This window comes from Bos taurus, chromosome 24 (genome assembly GCF_002263795.3).
Source record: "Bos taurus isolate L1 Dominette 01449 registration number 42190680 breed Hereford chromosome 24, ARS-UCD2.0, whole genome shotgun sequence".
NCBI lineage: Eukaryota > Metazoa > Chordata > Mammalia > Artiodactyla > Bovidae > Bos > Bos taurus.
The window spans coordinates 50,974,746-50,992,423 of NC_037351.1; the positions used below are offsets into that span (position 1 = coordinate 50,974,746).

General features: G+C 40.6%; 1 long non-coding RNA gene across 2 annotated transcripts in view; it reads left to right on the forward strand.

Annotated features, from left to right (window-relative positions):
• Positions 1–308: 308 nt before the first annotated feature.
• The window catches only part of LOC132343790 (uncharacterized), a 75,552-nt gene continuing 58,182 nt past the window's right edge, over positions 309–17,678 (forward strand). Inside the window, exons 1-4 of one of the 2 annotated variants that reach the window (XR_009492750.1) lie at positions 309–808; positions 2,913–3,053; positions 14,738–15,498; positions 17,283–17,432. This is a non-coding gene — a long non-coding RNA (uncharacterized lncRNA). The remainder of the gene's footprint in view (positions 809–2,912; positions 3,054–14,737; positions 15,499–17,282; positions 17,433–17,678) is intronic. The other variant, XR_009492749.1, reaches the window with a different exon arrangement.

The window sequence follows — 17,678 nt, forward strand, 5'->3', positions numbered from 1 at the left end:
TATGATCAGCCTAGCAGAGACATATTAAAAAGCAGAGACACTACTTTGCCAACAAAAGTCTGTTTAGTCAAAGCTATATTTCCGGTTGTCATGTATGGATGTGAGAGTAGGACTATAAAGAAAGCTGAGCGCCAGAGAATTGATGCTTTTGAACTGTGGTGTTGGAGAAGACTCTTGAGAGTCCCTTGGATTGCAAGGAGATGCAATCAGTCCATCCTAAAGGAAATCAGCCCTGAATGCTCATTAGAATGACTGATGCTGAAGGTGAAACTCCTATACTTTGGCCACCTCATGCGAAGAGTTGACTCATTGGAAAAAACTCTGATGCTGGGAGGGATTGGGGGCAGGAGGAGAAGGGGACGACAGAGGATGAGATGGTTGGATGGCATCACCAACTCGGACATGAGTTTGAGTGAACTCCGGGAGTTGGTGATGGACAGGGAGGCCTGGAGTGCTGTTATTCATGGGGTTGCAGAGGCAGACACGACTGAGTAACTGAACTGAACTGAGCGACTTAACTGACTGACTGCTTCACGTAACCCAACTCCACTCCTGCCCCCCACCACTCTGTTACTAGGCAGCAGTTGCCATGGGACCATTCGTGATTCTGCCCAGCCATTGGTCGGCACTGCAGGGGCTCCTCCCCCAAGCTAGCAACTGTCACTGAACGACCATTAATAGACCTGCTCAGCCATTGGTCAGTGATGCAGTTGGTCCCTCCCCAAAGTGAGCACCTGCCTGAGAGCGACAATTAGTGGGACTTTTCAGCCAAAGTTGGTAGAGTGGTGGTCGTCTAGAGGAGAGTGAGGTAAGAGGCTTCTCCCCTCCAGCTCACTTGGCTTCGGACCAGCAGGAACAGGCTGAGGGCTGTGTCCTGCTGCTCCAGAGCCCTCGCCAAGGCCACCCACTGGCTTGGCCCAGGCCTCGAGGTGGTGGTGAACTTCTCCCTGAGCCCTGCCTCTGCAACATAATGGCGGCGGCCGACTGCATGGGACAGTGGTCTGAGGGACCTGGTTCCTGCCATTTGGGTGGCCCAAGGAGCCTGAGGGCTGGCTGGTCCTGGACACCTGGCTCCCACAGTGATGTAGCTGGGCAGGGTCTGGGGCCCGACCCTGAGGGAGCTGCCACCTGAGACCTGCTTCCTCTCAGCCAGGGCTGGACCTCAGGGTGAAAGTGGTCCCTGAGGACCTTGCCCTTACTTGTCAGAACAGAGAATAACATTCATTTGGTAGAGATTTATGGGAACTTTGTTACCTGACGGTGACCTTACTTCAAGAACCAAGGCTCTAACACCAAGATGTTTGCAACAACTCACCGTGCCCCTCCCTCATCTTTCTTAGAAAAGGGCTTTTCTGAGAACTTTCGGAGAGTTTGGAGTTTTTAAAGCATGAGCCACCCATCTCCTTGCGTTATTGTTGCTCAGTTGCTAAGTCGTGTCCGAGTCTTTGTGACCCCATGGACTGCAGCACACCAGGTTTCTCTGTCCCCCACTGTCTTCCAGAGTTTGCTCAAATTCATGTCCATTGAGTCAGTGATGCTGTCTAACCATCTCATCCTCTGTCACACCCTTCTTCGCTTGCCCTCAGTCTTTCCCAGGATCAGGGTTCTTTTCCAGTGAGTCAGCTCTTTGCATCAGGTGGCCAAAGTATTGGAGCATCAGCTTCAGCATTAGTCCTTCCGATGAATATTCAGGATTGATTTTCTTTAGTATTGACTGGTTGGATCTCCTTGCAGTCCAAGGACTCTCAAGAGTCTTCTCCAGCACCACAGTTCGAAAGCATCAATTCTTGGGTGCTCAGCCTTCTTTATGGTCCTACCCTCACATCCATATGTGACTACTGGAAAAACCATAGCTTTGACTATACAGACCTGTGTCTACAAAGTGATGTCTGTGGTTTTAAATACGGTGTCTTGGTTTGTCATAGTTTTCCTTCCAAGGAGCATGTGTTTTTTAATTTCATGGCTGCAATCACTGTCTGCAGTGACTTTGGAGCCCAAGAAAACAAAATCTGTCACTGCTTCCATTTTTTTCCCCTTCTATTTGCTAAAACCTTTCTCTGATCCAAACGCCAACATTTTGACATTTGACCCCACTGTGCGTTGGGCACACAGACTTGCATTTCAGTAGCAAAATAGTCAAGTGTTAGGCAATACCATGGAGAAGGAAATGGCTTCCACTCCAGTATTCTTGCCTGGAGAATCCCAGGGACAGAGGAGCCTAGTGGGCTGCTGTCTATGGGATCGCACAGAGTCTGACACGACTGAAGAGACTTAGCAGCAGCAGCAGCAGGCAATACCAGTGACTACTATAATAGTTCAGAGACTGGGAAAAAAAGAAAAAGAAAATTACAGAAAATTTTAAGGTGAAAGGAAAGGAAAAAGCAAACATTTGTCCGTGTCTGCTAGTGGTCCTTAATGGATTTTCCTGTGTGACAATCTTTGAAAGTCTGTTCTTTTCACCATTTCCTCAAGAGTCTGCAAGAATTAATACCAGTATAGATCCTCTAGGCCTATCCTAGTTTCAAAGAACTATTTTGTTCACTTTGTTCTTTTCCAGATGACTGAACTTTGCATACATGAGGATGATGTTATTTTAATCTAATTTCATGTATTTATTCTTATTGTTTTTTATATTGATTTTAAAAATATTTTTTCTGTAAGGCGAGGTAATATATGCAAAAGTTTCCCAGTGTTAAAGTGTGCTCTTCTGCCTCACATTAGTTAAGGTGATGCTAACTACAGTAGACACACATCAGAGGCTGAAGACTCACATTACAGTACAATGATGGTTCTCCTGGTCTACTGGCTCTTCTCCATGCAGTGATTCCAGACTTCAGTTTCCTGCAGTGTTGAATCTTTGCCATGTTATACATATGATTCTCAAATTTCTCTGGGGGACTTTTCCATTCCAGCCTGCTGGAAGAGGGAAAGAGGATGGAACACCATGTTTGGAGAATTTGATGGACCAAAACTGGAAGAAGTGTTACATCACTTCTTAACTCCATGCCCTTGGCTAGAGCTCAGATGGAGGACTAACAAGACGGTTGTGAAAGGTAATCTTTCCGTATGCTCAGGGATATGGGGAGATAGTCTGCCATGTAACTCCTTCTTATTTATTTATTTTCATTGAGCTTCCCTTGTGGGTCAGCTAGTAAAGAATCTGCCTGCAGTGCGGGAGACCTGGGTTTGATCCCTGGGTTGGGAAGATCTCCTGGAGAATTCCATGTCCTATATAGACCATGGGGTCGCAAAGAGTCGGACATGACAAAATGACTTTCACTTTCACTTCACTTTTTTCATAAGATGTGTAGAAATAGAAAATGTTAAAACTCATAGGAAATATCCCTTTGACTTAACTTGATATGTTTGATATATTGAATCTGAAGTTGGATAAAAGGACTTGGTTGTGCCCTTTTAAAGTCTTCTTCATTAATTGATCATAAAATAAAGAAGGCTATATGAATAGCACAACTGTATGAATTGAAAAAGTTTGCAAGCCTTCACCTGAAAAATATTCTGGCATCTGGCCAACCGGGGCACTAATCAGCCATTCACCTCTCCTTCTTAAGCTGCCTTTTCTGACTTCTCTGAGCCAATAAATATCCAGATGTCTGAATCTTCCAGTCTTGATTAAATTTTATAGATTTTACCCCTGACCTGCCCACAGGGAATAGCCTGGGCCTTTACGCCTTAGCGGTTTTCCTTGGACTCCCATTTCCTGACAGCCTGAATTTCTCTGCCTAATTGCTTCAGCCATGGCTGTGCTGGTATAGAATTTCCTTCCAGCTTTTTCAAAGCAAGGATCAGCTCCCTCCTAAGTAGCTAGATTCTGGGTAGTGCTATATCCTGCTTAGTATCACTTTGTTGCTATCTTCATCTCATTGTAACTCTGGCGTACTAATAGTTGGGATTTATATGTGAAATCCCCACAAAAGAGCTTACTATTTTATCCTGTATATGTTTGGAAGAGTGCTGAGTCATCCAGATATTTCAAATAGAAATTTAAATCTGAATCCTGTAAGAAAGTTCTCCTGGAGATATCTGCTCCAGTGTCTCTGCCACGTGTTTGGGAATTTGCTCATCATTTTTGGTAACTGTTCAAAGTTGTAGAGGGAATGGAATCAAATTTCAACTCAGGCCTAGGAAAGTCAATGTGACTGAACACAGACTTTGTTCCTTGGATAACCTGGGGTCTAAAGTGTGTGCAGCTGGGTTATCAATTCATAATACAAATATCGGTAATATATCTTTTAATCACACTTTTACATAAACTGATTGATAATGAATAGTGCAATCATTTCCTTGCCTTTGCCTTATTATAAAGGTCAGATATTGGCAAATTACCATCTGTTGGTCAAATCTGGCCCGCTGCCTATTTTGGTAAATAAAGTTTTATTGGAACATAGCAGTACTCATCTTTTCACTTATTGTCTCTAGCTACTTTCATGCCACAACAGCATAGTTGAGTAGTTGTGACAGAGACTGTAGGGCTTCCCAGGTGGCTCAGTGGTAAAAGAGTCCGCCTGTGAATGCAGGAGACACAGGAGACCTAGGTTCAATTCCTGGGTCAGGAAGATCCCCGGGAGGAGGAAATGGCAACCCACTCCAGTATTCTTGCCTGAAAAATTCAATGGACAGAGGAGCCTGGTGGGCTATAGTCCAAGGGGTTGCAAAAGAGTCAGACTCAACTGAGTGACTGAGCACACACTACGGAGACTGTATGGCCATCACAGACTGAAATATTTATTATCTGGTCCTTTACACAAAACGTGTGCCTATTTCTTATATGATTTATATGATTCCTAACATCCCTTACATGATTTATATGACTTATATGATTCCTAACACAGAATATGGCCAGTGAATGTGAATTTTTGATCCCACCTTCCTTTGCTTAGACTGTTGCTTCTACCTGGAGAGCTTTGACTCTCCAATCATTTATTCACTTATCCAACAGGCACTGTTCTTGGTGCTGGGTCAGTGAAGATCACACACAGATGCTCTGTTGGGGCTTCTGTTCTTCTGGGGTAGGAGACGAGGTTCCAGGTAAGCGAGTAGATGCGTAACATCACGTCTCCTCACGATTAGCCTCACAAAGGCAAATAAAGCAGTGCACAGGGCCTGTTTAATTCCTCCTCGTTTTCCAAAGTTTTGCGCAAGCCCCACTTCCTTCACGAGATGTTCCTTGGTCTCCCCATTTCGTCTTTGCCTCCCTGTTAGCTCACAGATCCTTCTATTTTGTGCTTTTTTGTGTTATTCCACTTTGAACTGGAGTTCTTTGTGGATGTTTTTCTTCGTAACCAGAGATTGTGAGCCTTAATAACAAGAGTCATATGACAACTTTTTTTGTTCCCAACAGTAACTAACACAGTAACTGAAAACAGGAAACTGGTGAATAGCCCCAGTTAAGCCCGGTTCTAACAATGGAGGTCTTTAGTAAAGTACAATTTAATGCACCCGCCTCACAGTCTGTAGTATTCCTGAGTTTGTGATCATCACTGTGGTCCACCAGTTGCTTACAAGAGAGGAGGAGAAAATTTCCCACTTTTTAAGGAGCTGGGATCCTTTCAGAAATTAACTACACCCACAGATATATCCTAGCCATAAGTTTTATCTTCTCTTTTGATATAGAAATCAGATAAAATTTTAATTGATTTACCCTAAATTTCCCCCAGTCAAGGGGGAAAAGTCCAAGCAATCAAGCAAATAAAAGAGAGAAAGGGATGAAGTTGCATATACCAAAGCAGTTACCAAATAGGTGATATAAATGAGAAATTCTTGGCATTTTGTTGCTGTATTAAATCATTAAATCACACACACACACATACACCCTCTGAGTTCATGGGCTGGTCTGTCAAGAAAAAAAACAGGTTACTTTGTTGGAAAGAAGCTAGCGTTGGAGGTTGCATTAATCAGTGCTTAGGGATCAGCCAATTTCTCCCCTGATTGGGATGAATGGGGTTATTCATGAGAGGGCATCTGGGAAGGAAGTGGGGGGAGTTGTGGCTTGCTGGGCTGGCTAGTGCCTGAGAGTGGAAGGAAAATCTGTCATCAGAACAAATGAACATCAGCGAGGTGAGGGCAAAGGCCAAAGGTGCTGGTGGAAGCTGAGTGAGAAGGCAATGAAGAGCTGCAGCCTGTTAGAAATTCGCACGTTTCTCCAGGCAAAGCCAGAGACACAGAGCTGGGCTACAGATTATGAGCCTATCGTATTTCACTCATCACAGAGGCCTTCGCGGAAAAGACCCGAGTCTGTAACCCTTGGCCTGGAAGAGACTAATTTTATTATTGCCTCATTCTCTTCAGCATCATCACCAATGTCCCCCAGTGTTTCTCAGCACTGACTGGGAGGAAAGAGCCGGTATGGAGGTCTTGTAATGCCTAATAAAATCGTACAGCTCCTAGGTACTTGTAGCTTCTATCTCAGGACACCCAAGTGCTACTGAACTAGTAAGTCTGGAAATTTCTGTTGATGATGAGAGTGAATTGGAGACAAGACAGCAGTCTTGCCTGCTGTGGGGCCTTGGATAAGATCCTCTCCTCAGCCCACAGTGTTAACCTTCCCTTTGAACTTGACCCATGCTCATTCCCACTCTGTTACAACTACATATCCTTGAAAAAAGCAATCAAGGACTCTGGCCTGTTGGAATTCAGACTGTGTTTTTGAGAACAAACTGTTTTATGGGACAACCTGCAGGCACCTGGGCTAGGAGTGCCCCCTGGGACAGACAGTGCAGTGGTTGGTTAGGCAGTGGGCTTGACTGCCCTGTAGGTTTCTCTCACTGTGTATTTCAAGTCTTTCCCATGAAGGTTGTACCTCTTGATGCTCATGTCTTTGCATATTTATAAAATGAGACTGATTCCATTCCTAAGATTCTATGCTCGTGTTTCTAGTACAGTCTAAATTCCCCAACACTATCACTGTGAACTTGAGCTGTCTATAATGACAGTCACAGCACTTGTCCTGTAGTAAATATAAGTGCATTTGTCCGATGATATAGACACTACTGTCATAAAAATGGGCCTCCCAGGTGGCGCTAGTGGTAAGGAACCTGCTTGCCAGTACGGGAAACACAAGAGACACAGGTTCAGTCTCTGGGTGGGGAAGATCCCCTGGAGTAGGAAATGGCAACCCACTCCAGCCTTCTTGCCTGGAGAATCCCCTGGACAGAGGAGTCTTGACGGGCTATAGTCCATGGGGGTCACAAAGAGTTGGACACGACTGAAGCAACTTAGCGTAGCACACATTATAATAATAGCTATCATTAATCAATAACTTACTATGTGCCTGCTACCCTGCTAAACACTTAAAAATTATTTGATATACTTATACATTGCAAAATGATTGCCACCATAGAGTTAGCTAACACATCCATCATCTTACATAATTACAATTTTTTTTTTTTTGTGGTGAGAACAACAAAGATCTACTCTTTTAGCAACTTTTAGGTGTATAATACAATATTATTACCTATAGCCAGCAGTACATTGTACATGAGACTCCCAGAATTTATTTGTCTTATTACTTTGACCAACATTTCACATCTGTCTCATTCTCCCACCTCTCAGCTCCTGGCTAGTACCATTCTACTGTGTCTCTGTGAATTTAGCTTTTTTAGATTCCACGTATAGATAATGATATGTAATGATATTTGTCTTTCTCTGTTTGACATTTTATTTATTATTAACTTACTAATTATTAACTTAGCATAATACCCTGAAGCTCCGTCCATGTTCTTGTAAACAGCAGAATTTCCTTGTTTCTCATATATAAATATAAATATATATAATATGAATATGTATATCTTCTTTGTCCATTTATCTGTTCAGGGACACAGACACTTGGGTTGTTTCTATGTATTGATGACTGTTAATTTTGAACAGTGCTGCAATAAATATGGGAATACAGATAAAAACATACAAAGTAACATTTGCAATAACACTATGAGGTAAGTACTAATATTCTTCCCTTTTTATAGATGGGGAATGTGAGGCTTAGGTTAAATATCTTTCCCAAAGACTCACAGTCAGAATCTGCAAAGCTAATTCCAGAACCCAGGCTCTTAGCTTCTGTGTTATGATTGCTCCAGTTCACACAGCCTAACGAGGGAGGGTAACTGAGGTTCAGGCGCCGGCAGCTGGGCTCAGAGGCGCCACTCTTCTTCAGTGCTCTATGCTTTTATTTGTGTCTGTGTTTACATATGTTTTCACCAGATTTGCTGCACTGAGTGGTAGCTCTTTTTTTTCTTGGGGACAAGTGGAAGTCAGGAGAACTCACGGCCTGAGGCTTAGTAACTGTGCATTTTACAGTGTAGGTTAGCTCTGTGCATTTATGGAAGAATGAGACATGGCACTGAGATGTAGAAATAGTCATAGGCACTTTTAAAACTGTGCACTTGTAAACTGTGGCAGGAAGGTTGCAGTTATATCTGTTTCAAACACCATGAAGTTGCACTGACCTTTTTTGATCCTATGTAACAGTGGACTCCGGAGAGGGTGATGGCAACCCACTCCAGTACTCCTGCCTGGAGGATCCCGTGGATGGAGGAGCCTGGTAGGCTGCAGTCCGTGGGGTCGCTGGGGGTCGGACACGACTGAGCGGCTTCGCTTTCACTTTTCACTTTCATGCATTGGAGAAGGAAATGGCAGCCCACTCCAGTGTTCTTGCCTGGAGAATCCCAGGGACGGGGGAGCCTGGTGGGCTGCCATCTATGGGGTCACACAGAGTCGGACACGACTGAAGCGACTTAGCAGCTTAGCAGCAACAGTGGGCTCAACTGTAGGTAGAAAAAGGAAATTGCAGTCAGTGGAGAAAGAGCGTTGTCAATTCTGTTTTACCTGAAGTGATTAACTCATTACCGTTGGATATAATTTATGAGTAACTGCAGGTTACCTTCTATGACTTTCCCGTTATCTGAAATGTTTCATATTTCAGGCTGCTTTGGCCAGATCTGTGCTAAAAGAAATAAACAGTAAGAGAAAGAGTGAATTTCTATCTTATTTGAAATATCTTCTTCCTTGTGATTAACCAGCAGAGAGGTTTTCTGTTTAGCTAACAAAGAAAAAGGAGTTTATAATATAGTATTTGGAATTTGAGATCCCAGTAACCTGCTTCGTAATTTTCCTTTAATATAAGCAACATAATCCATTCTCTGATTTACTAGTTTCCACTTTCAAAGAGGCTCAGTTCAGTTCAGTTCAGTCGTTCAGTCGTGTCCGACTCTGTGACCCCATGGACTGTAGGACGCTAGGCCTCCCTGTCCATCACCAACTCCTGGAGTTTACTCAAACTCATGTCCATTGAGTCAGTGATGCCATCCAACCATCTCATCCTCTGTCATCCCCTTCTCCTCCCACCTTCAAAGAGGTGGCACATGCTATTTCCACAGCATTTGCCAGAGGTTTGTTTAACCCATGTCTTGATTTGCATCTAGAATTGCACAATGTAAATTACCAAGTAGACCCTGAGTAACATGGTGGAATGAGATTCTTTAGATTCTGAACGCAGTCTGTTAACCCTCAGCTTCCTGTTTCTATCTGTTCCATCTATATGCCTGTAGGAAGGCTGCTGAAACCGTTGGGATAGTGGTGCAGGTGATGGTGATTAGTTCAACAAATGTTTTTGGCTGCCTTCCAGAGACATGGTCAGTAGAACTTCCTGGCTGCCTTGGAGTTTGGTGGGGCCTCCGTGACCAGTTCTGGTAAATGTGTTATGTTTGGAAGTGTGTGTCATTACTGTCAGGGCATTCCATTGGCAGAACATCACCCTCCAGAGCTCTTTTTCCATCTGCTGTGGACCAGCAATGAGCCTTCTACATCTGTCCTGTTAGCCTTGTTCCTAGAATGGGGACTTCATGGAAAAATGCTGACACAAAGGATATATAACATGAGCAAGAAATTGATTTTTTTTTTTTTAAGTATGGGGGTTTGTTAGCAGAACAGAAGCCAGCCTATCATGAGGCCAGAGTTATCTGTTAGAGTATTGTATGGAACTAGCTAAGCCCAAGAATCCTCATCAGGATAGTCCCGAAGAACAAGGTGCTGGGATGGGCAGGCTCTCCTTTTGTATTAAAATAAAGCATATTATTATAAAGCTGTGTTAATTAAACCAGTACAGTATTGTTAAGGTGATAAATAAAATGGCCAATGAAAGAAAAGTGAGAGTTCAGAGCAGTCTCAAACTTATTGGGGAATTGTATATTTGATATAGTAATGTTGCAGATTGTTAAGGAAAAATAGAAAAGTCAAGAAATGGTGCTGGGAAAGTTGGTGTTCCAAATGGAAAAAAATGAATTTAGCACTCTATCTTGTACACAAAAATCAATTCACATGTAGGTTAAATAGCTAGATGTGAAAGATAAAATTTTTAAACTTATGAGGCTTTGAGTAGAGAAGGAATTTTTAAAAGAGAAATAAAAGATTGATAAATTAGATGCACTATACTGGATGCTGGGGGCTAGTGCACTGGGACGACCCAGAGGGATGGTATGGGGAGGGAGGAGGGAGGAGGGTTCAGGATGGGGAACACATGTATACCGGTGGCGGATTCATTTTGATATTTGGCAAAACTAATACAATTATGTAAAGTTTAAAAATAAAATAAAATTAAAAAAAATTAAGAAACATGTATAATATCATGTATGAAACGAGTTGCCAGTCCAGGTTCAATGCACGATACTGGATGCTTAGGGCTAGTGCACTGGGACGACCCAGAGGGATGGTATGGGGAGGGAGGAGGGAGGAGGGTTCAGGATGGGGAACACATTATACCTGTGGCGGATCCATTTTGATATTTGGCAAAACTAATACAATTTGTAAAGTTTAAAAATAAAATAAAATTAAAAAAAAAAGAAATCAAAAGCCTTTATAAAAATTTATGAAAAAAGAGAAGCCACCACAGCAAATGAATATAATTTGCAAAGGGTTACATATCAGAAAGAAAAAGATAACTGTGTAATAATTCAGTTCATAGGAAAAAACTTTAAGCCATTTCACAGAAGAGGGAATACAAATGCCAAATAGATACAAGAAAAGACATTTACTTCATTAATTATCAGAAGAATGCAAATTAAGTACACATAAGCACTCAAAAATTTAGAAGTTATACCAAGTTGTTATATCACTTGTTATACCAAGTGTAGATGAGGGTGTGGATATATATGAATCCTCATTTACTCCTTATAGAAGTGTAGGTAGTTAATAACACTTCGGAAAACAAGTTTTCGTTCTCTGTAAAGCCAAACATTTCATTTCTCTACAAATGAGCAATTTCAGTCATAATTTGTCATGAAGAAATACTCTAAATATGTATACTAAGACATATTCAATGGTATAGCCATTAGGGAAAGCAGTTTGGAAGTGCCCCCTAGAATTACAAATGGAATTACTGTATGATCCAGCAATTCCACTTGTGGGTATATATGCCAAAGCTATGAAATCAATATCTCAAAGAGATATCCGCATTCCCCTGTTCATTGCAGCAGTATACAGAATCATCCTGTGTCCATTGACAAATGAATGGATTAAGAAATGGGTCTCTCTCTAAGTATGTATGTATGTATGTGTGTGTGTATGTGTCTGCTGTTAGTCATATTCAACTCCTTTTGACCCCATGGACTGTAGGCTGCCAGGCTCCTCTGTCCATGGAACTTTCCAGGCAAGAATACTGGAGTATTTGATCTATATAAATACATGTATAATATTCAGCCAGTTATTTATGACAATATGGATGAAACCAGAGGACATTATACTAAGTGAAATAAGCCAGGAACAAATAATGCATGATCTCACTTTTACATGGAATCTAAAAAAATTGAACTTGCAGAAGCAGAGAGTAGAATTGTGGTTTTCAGGGGCTAGAGGATAGGAGAAATGGGGAGATGTTGGTAAAAGAGTACAAGCTTTCAATTATGCAGGATGGGAAATTTTGGAGAGCTAATAGCATAGTGATTATACTTATAAAATACTATATTTTATAGTTGAAATTTACTGAGAGTACATCTTAAGTATTCTCATAACCTACACACATAAAGTGGTAACTAGGTGAGGTGGTGGATATATTAATTATCTTTATTGTGGTTATTTTACAATGCATGTATACATCAAAGCATTGTAATATATACCATAAATACATACAATGTTTTTTTGTCAATTATACTTCAATAAACATTGGGGAGGTGGAAAGATACATGCAATACTGTTCATGGCAACACTGAAAGAGCAAAAATACTAAAATCAAATCAAACAAATCAATATGCCCATTGACAGGGACATAATTAATTGTGGAATGGCTTTAAATGGAATATTATACATCAGTGAAAATGAAATGTATCACCTGTGTGTCATATTTGTTTGATTTATGTATAATTATGAATGATGAATATTTGAATAACGAAAATAAGTTATAGAATAATACATACAGAATGAAACCATTTTTGAATGCTTAAAAACAAGAGCAACTATGTAGAGAAAAAAGCTGGGGAATGAATGAGCAACGGTAACACACTTGCAGCTACAGCGATTTTGATAATACTCCAAGTGTTTAGTAGGCGATAGAGCCATACGTGTTTGTTTTATTAGAGTATTTTCTCCTTTATTTATATGTCACATATATGTAACAGATCTTATTAAATAATTTTTCCTAAAGATCGTATATATGTCCAGTGAAGTATTTAAAGAAGTGTCCAGTGAAGGTGGAACAAAAGATACATCTCCATTGGAAACCTCTTTCCAGCAACATGTTAAACACCTTTGAACAGTGTTCCCAAATACAGTTGCTTTTCCCAACATTTTTTCATTTCTGATTCTGACATTCATGAATGCCTCTGAAATCCTCGGATAACAGAAGAAGGGCCCTTCCCTGGCAACATATTCTTTTCCTCCTTTTCTTTCTCTTTCTTCTCTTCCTTTCTCTTTTTCTTTTCATTTAATAAGTTCAACTAAATCACAGATACTTTGTTGCTTTAATAGTTGTTATTATTTTTCTTCCTTAGACATGCATCATTTCTAAGACATTTGCTTCTAAAGTACTTCTTTTTTGGTCAACACGAAGTACCTTTCTCAGATGATAGCTTGTCTTCTCAATATTTGCATTTAAGTTTTCAGATAATTCTTTCCTGCCTCTGTGTCAGTGTCTGCAGTTTCCCTGGAACCCCACTAACTGCGATAGCCCACGTTCATATAGCACATACTATGCTCTAGCTTATACTCTTAGTGTTATCTCATTCAGTCCTCACAAATCTTGCTAGTATTATCCCCATATTGCAAATGAGAAAGTTAAGGCCTGAAGAGGTTAAAAATCACCAGTGGCAAAGCTGGGATTCAAACCAAGTGGTCAAGATACATTTTCCATGTTTCTAACTAACTAACACATCATTACACCTACCCTGTGCTTTTAAAGCAACCAGTTTTCTTTAAGAAGCAATACAATTGTCTATTGCTTTCAAAAAAATTTTCCACTGGGCATCTTCCAACACGCCTGTATTGAATTTATCTCTGGATGAGATGCAAGCCTTTACCAAGAGTGTTGCCTGGTTTTCAAGTATTGGATTGTTCTATCTAATCCTGAAATATGCAAACCTAGCTAGTATAGCCTGCTAGACTAGTTTGGATACAAATAAAGTTCTGTCTTTTTAAAAAAAAAATCATCAAACTCAATTATCATTGTATCCGTAATACACTTACCTGATTCAAAATTCTGAAATTACAAAAAAGACTATGCAGTCTGAAATAGTTCCCACATGCACCTTTCACCCAGGCTCCCAGATTCTCCGTGCAAAAATTTATTCTACCGTGCAATAAACTTTTCCAGTTTCTTGAACACAGCAGAGAAAACTTACAAAATTTATTTATTTTTAATTGGATGATAAGGGCTTTACATTACTTTGTTGATTTCTGCCATACATCAACATGAATCAGCCATAGGTATACCTATGTCGCCTCTGTCTTGAACCTCCCTCCCACCTCCCACCCCATCCCACCCCTCTAGGTTGTCACAGACAACCTGTTTGAGCTTCCTGCATCATACAGCAAATTCCCACGGCTATCTGTTTTCCATATGGTAATGTGTATGTTTCAATGATCCTCTCTCAGTTCATCCCACCCTCTTCTTCTCCCACTGGGTTCACAAAGTCTGTTCTCTAGGTCTGCATCTCCACTGCTGCCTTACAAATAGGTTCGCCAGCACCATTTTTCTAGATTCCATACATATTTATTAATATATGATATTTGTTTTTCTCTAACTTACTTCACTCTGTATCATAGGCTGTATGTTCATCTACCTCGTTAGAACTGAGCCAAATGTGTTTCTTTTTAGGCTGAGTAACATTCCATTCTATACACATACCATAACTTCTTTATCCATTCATCTCTCGATGGACATCTAGGTTGCTTCCATGTCCTAGCTAATGTAGTGCTGCAATGAACATTAAAAAGACAACATGTGTCTTTTTAAATTATGGTTTCCTTAGGGTATATGCCCAGTAACGAAATTGTGTCATATGGTAGTTTTATTCCTAGTTTTTTAAGGGCTCTCCAGCCTGTTCTCCATAGTGGCTGTATCAATCTATATTCCCACCAACAAGGCAAGAGAGTTCTATTTTCCCCACACCCTCTCCAGCATTTATTGTTTGTAAACTTTTTGGTGATGGTCATTCTGACCCGTGTGAAGTGGTATTGCATTGTAATTGTGATATTGCATTGTAGTTTTGATTTGCATTTCTCTAATACTTATATGCAGAGTACATCATGAGAAATGCTGGGCTGGAAGAAGCACAAGCTGGAATCAAGATTGCCGGGAGAAATATCAATAACGTCAGACATACAGATGACACCACTCTTATGGCAGAAAGTGAAGAGGAACTAAAAAGCCTCTTGATGAAAGTGAAAGAGGAGAGTGAAAAAGTTGGCTTAAAGCTGAACATTCAGAAAACTAAGATCATGGCATCCGGTCTCATCACTTCATGGGAAATAGATGGGGAAACAGTGGAAACTGTGTCAGACTTTATTTTTCTGGGCTGCAAAATCACTGCAGATGGTGATTGCAGCCATGAAATTAAAAGACGCTTACTCCTTGGAAGGAAAGTTATGACCAACCTAGATAGCATATTCAAAAGCAGAGACATTACTTTGCCAACAAAGGTCTGTCTAGTCAAGGCTATGGTTTTTCCAGTAGTCATGTGTGGATGTGAGAGTTGGACGGTGAAGAAAGCTGAGTGCCGAAGAATTGATGCTTTTAAACTGTGGTGTTGGAGAAGACTCTTGAGAGTCCCTTGGACTGCAGGAGATCCAATCAGACCATTCTAAAAGAGATCAGTCCTGGGTGTCCTTTGGAAGGAATAATGCTAAAGCTGAAACTCCAGTACTTTGGCCACCTCATGTGAAGAGTTGACTCATTGGAAAAGACTCTGATGCTGGATTTATATACTTTGGATTGTGGGCAGAAGGAGAAGGGGACGACAGAGGATGAGATGGTTGGATGGCATCACTGACTCGATGAACGTGAGTTTGAGTGAATTCTGGGAGTTGGTGATGGACAGGGAGGCCTGGCGTGCTGCGGTTCATGGGGTCGCAAAAAGTCGAACACGACTGAGCGACTGAACTGAACTGAATAATGACCGATGTTGAGCATCTTTTCCTGTGCTTATTAGCCATCTGTAGGTCAGCTTTGGGGAAATGTCTGTTTAGGTCTTCTGCTCACTTTTTGATTGCCTTGGTTGTTTTTCTGGTACTGAGTTGCATGAGCTGCTTGTATATTTTGGGGAATTGTCCTTTGTCAGTTGCTTCATTTGCTATTATTTTCTCCCATTCTGAGGGTTGTCTTTTCACCTTGTTTATAGTTTCCTTTGCTGTGCAAAACCTTTTAAATTTAATTAGGTCCTACTTATTTTATAGACAAATAAATATGCATATTTAAAAATCATTTTGAATATGAAATATTCATTTTGCACTTAATTTCATGTCAGGCACTACACTTAACCCTTTTGCTTAATCTTTCTAATAGCTCAGTCAGGTAGATTTTACTGCATCCCATTTTGCAGATGAGAAAACTGAGGCACAAGAATCACACATACTGTACCAAACATAGCTGAGATTTGAACCCAGAGAGTCTGACTCCAGAGCCCATACTGTTAACTGCTATGATATATTGCCTTTCCCTGCTGAAGTGTTTTATGAGAAAAATGAGATACCAGATTCTTTAAAGTTTATATAGTCCACACAGGGGAAAATATCCCCATTTCTTTAGGGAGAGTAAAATATTGTACTTGTACATTTCTTTTTTTACAACATCTTTAGTGAGATATAATTTGTTTACCATAAAATTTACCCATTTAAAATGTACAATTTAATGATTTATAGTATATTCACAGAGCTGTGTAACCATCACCACAATACAAGTTTAGAACATTTTCATCATCTATAAAAGAAACTCTATACCCATCAACAGTCACTCTCCATCCCCACTGTCCCTATAGCACTCGGCAACCACTAACACACTTTCTGTCTCTGCGGATTTATCCATTCTGGACTTTTCACATAAATGGAATCCTACAGTATATAACCTTTTGAACTGAGTTCTTTCACTTTGTATAATATTCTCTGTTAATTGTTCTATCCCTGACATGTCCCTTTAGCAGGAAGTTAATATTTTTATCCTGTGGACTTCTCCCTGTCTCCAGTTTCTTAATCAGTTCAAAATTCTGGCACAATAATTGGTTAAACAGGTCAGTTTTGCTAATGCTTTTGTGGCTCTGCTGATATCTCATTTAAAGACTAGTCTTGCACGTTTCAGTGGACTCTTCTAGACCATGGAAGGATGCACTCACTCACCCAAATTCTGCTTGGAGTGCCACATGCTTGATCTCTGGGATCTTTTTGTTGTTGTTGATCACGTTTACATGCCTACCCACTGCTTTTTTCAAATAAGAGTCATGGTGTCAGTTGGCCAAGTTTCAAAGTGGGCGTCTAGCTCCAGCCTGGACCAGAACATCTAGATCCCTCCGTTAGAACTGGGACAATAGTGCAGTCCCATTGGTGAGTTTACTTTTAGGGTCCTTGGGGTCTTGTTTGGCTAGTGGAATTTGGATCTGGCAAATCTTGTCTCTGCTAATAGTCTTCCTTAACTTTGAATTTTAGGGAATAGGTGTTGGGGGTCTGTGTTCCTTTCTTCACAAAAAACCTTGAGGAAAATCATTCAACTTCGTATACTCTCTGCTGGCACTAGTTTAAACCTTCAAAAGTGTGTCTTATTGGAACATAAAGGTATTTGCTATGTCTACTTCTAGACCAATGACTGGCTATCAGATAAGGGAGCCGCCCTTAAAATTCTTCGAGCAAGGAAGACCATTTCCAAGGCTGCTTGCTATATCCAGCTAAGCAAAGAAGTGAAACATAGCTTCAGCAACCTACTACACAATGCAAACATTTCACATCTGGTAAATAATTCCTTTTCATTGTTTAAAAGAAATTGCATCAGCTCAGTGCTCTTCATAGTCTCCATTGACATTTCCTTGAAATTTCAGAGCTCTGTTTGTGCATTTAAAATTTTTCTTTTTGTTTTTAAATTTTTTTCGAGCTATGGTTAATATATAATGTTGTGTTAGTTTCTGCTGTACAGCCAAGTGTATCAATTATACATATATCCACTCTTTTTTAGATTCTTTTCCCATGAAGGTCATCAC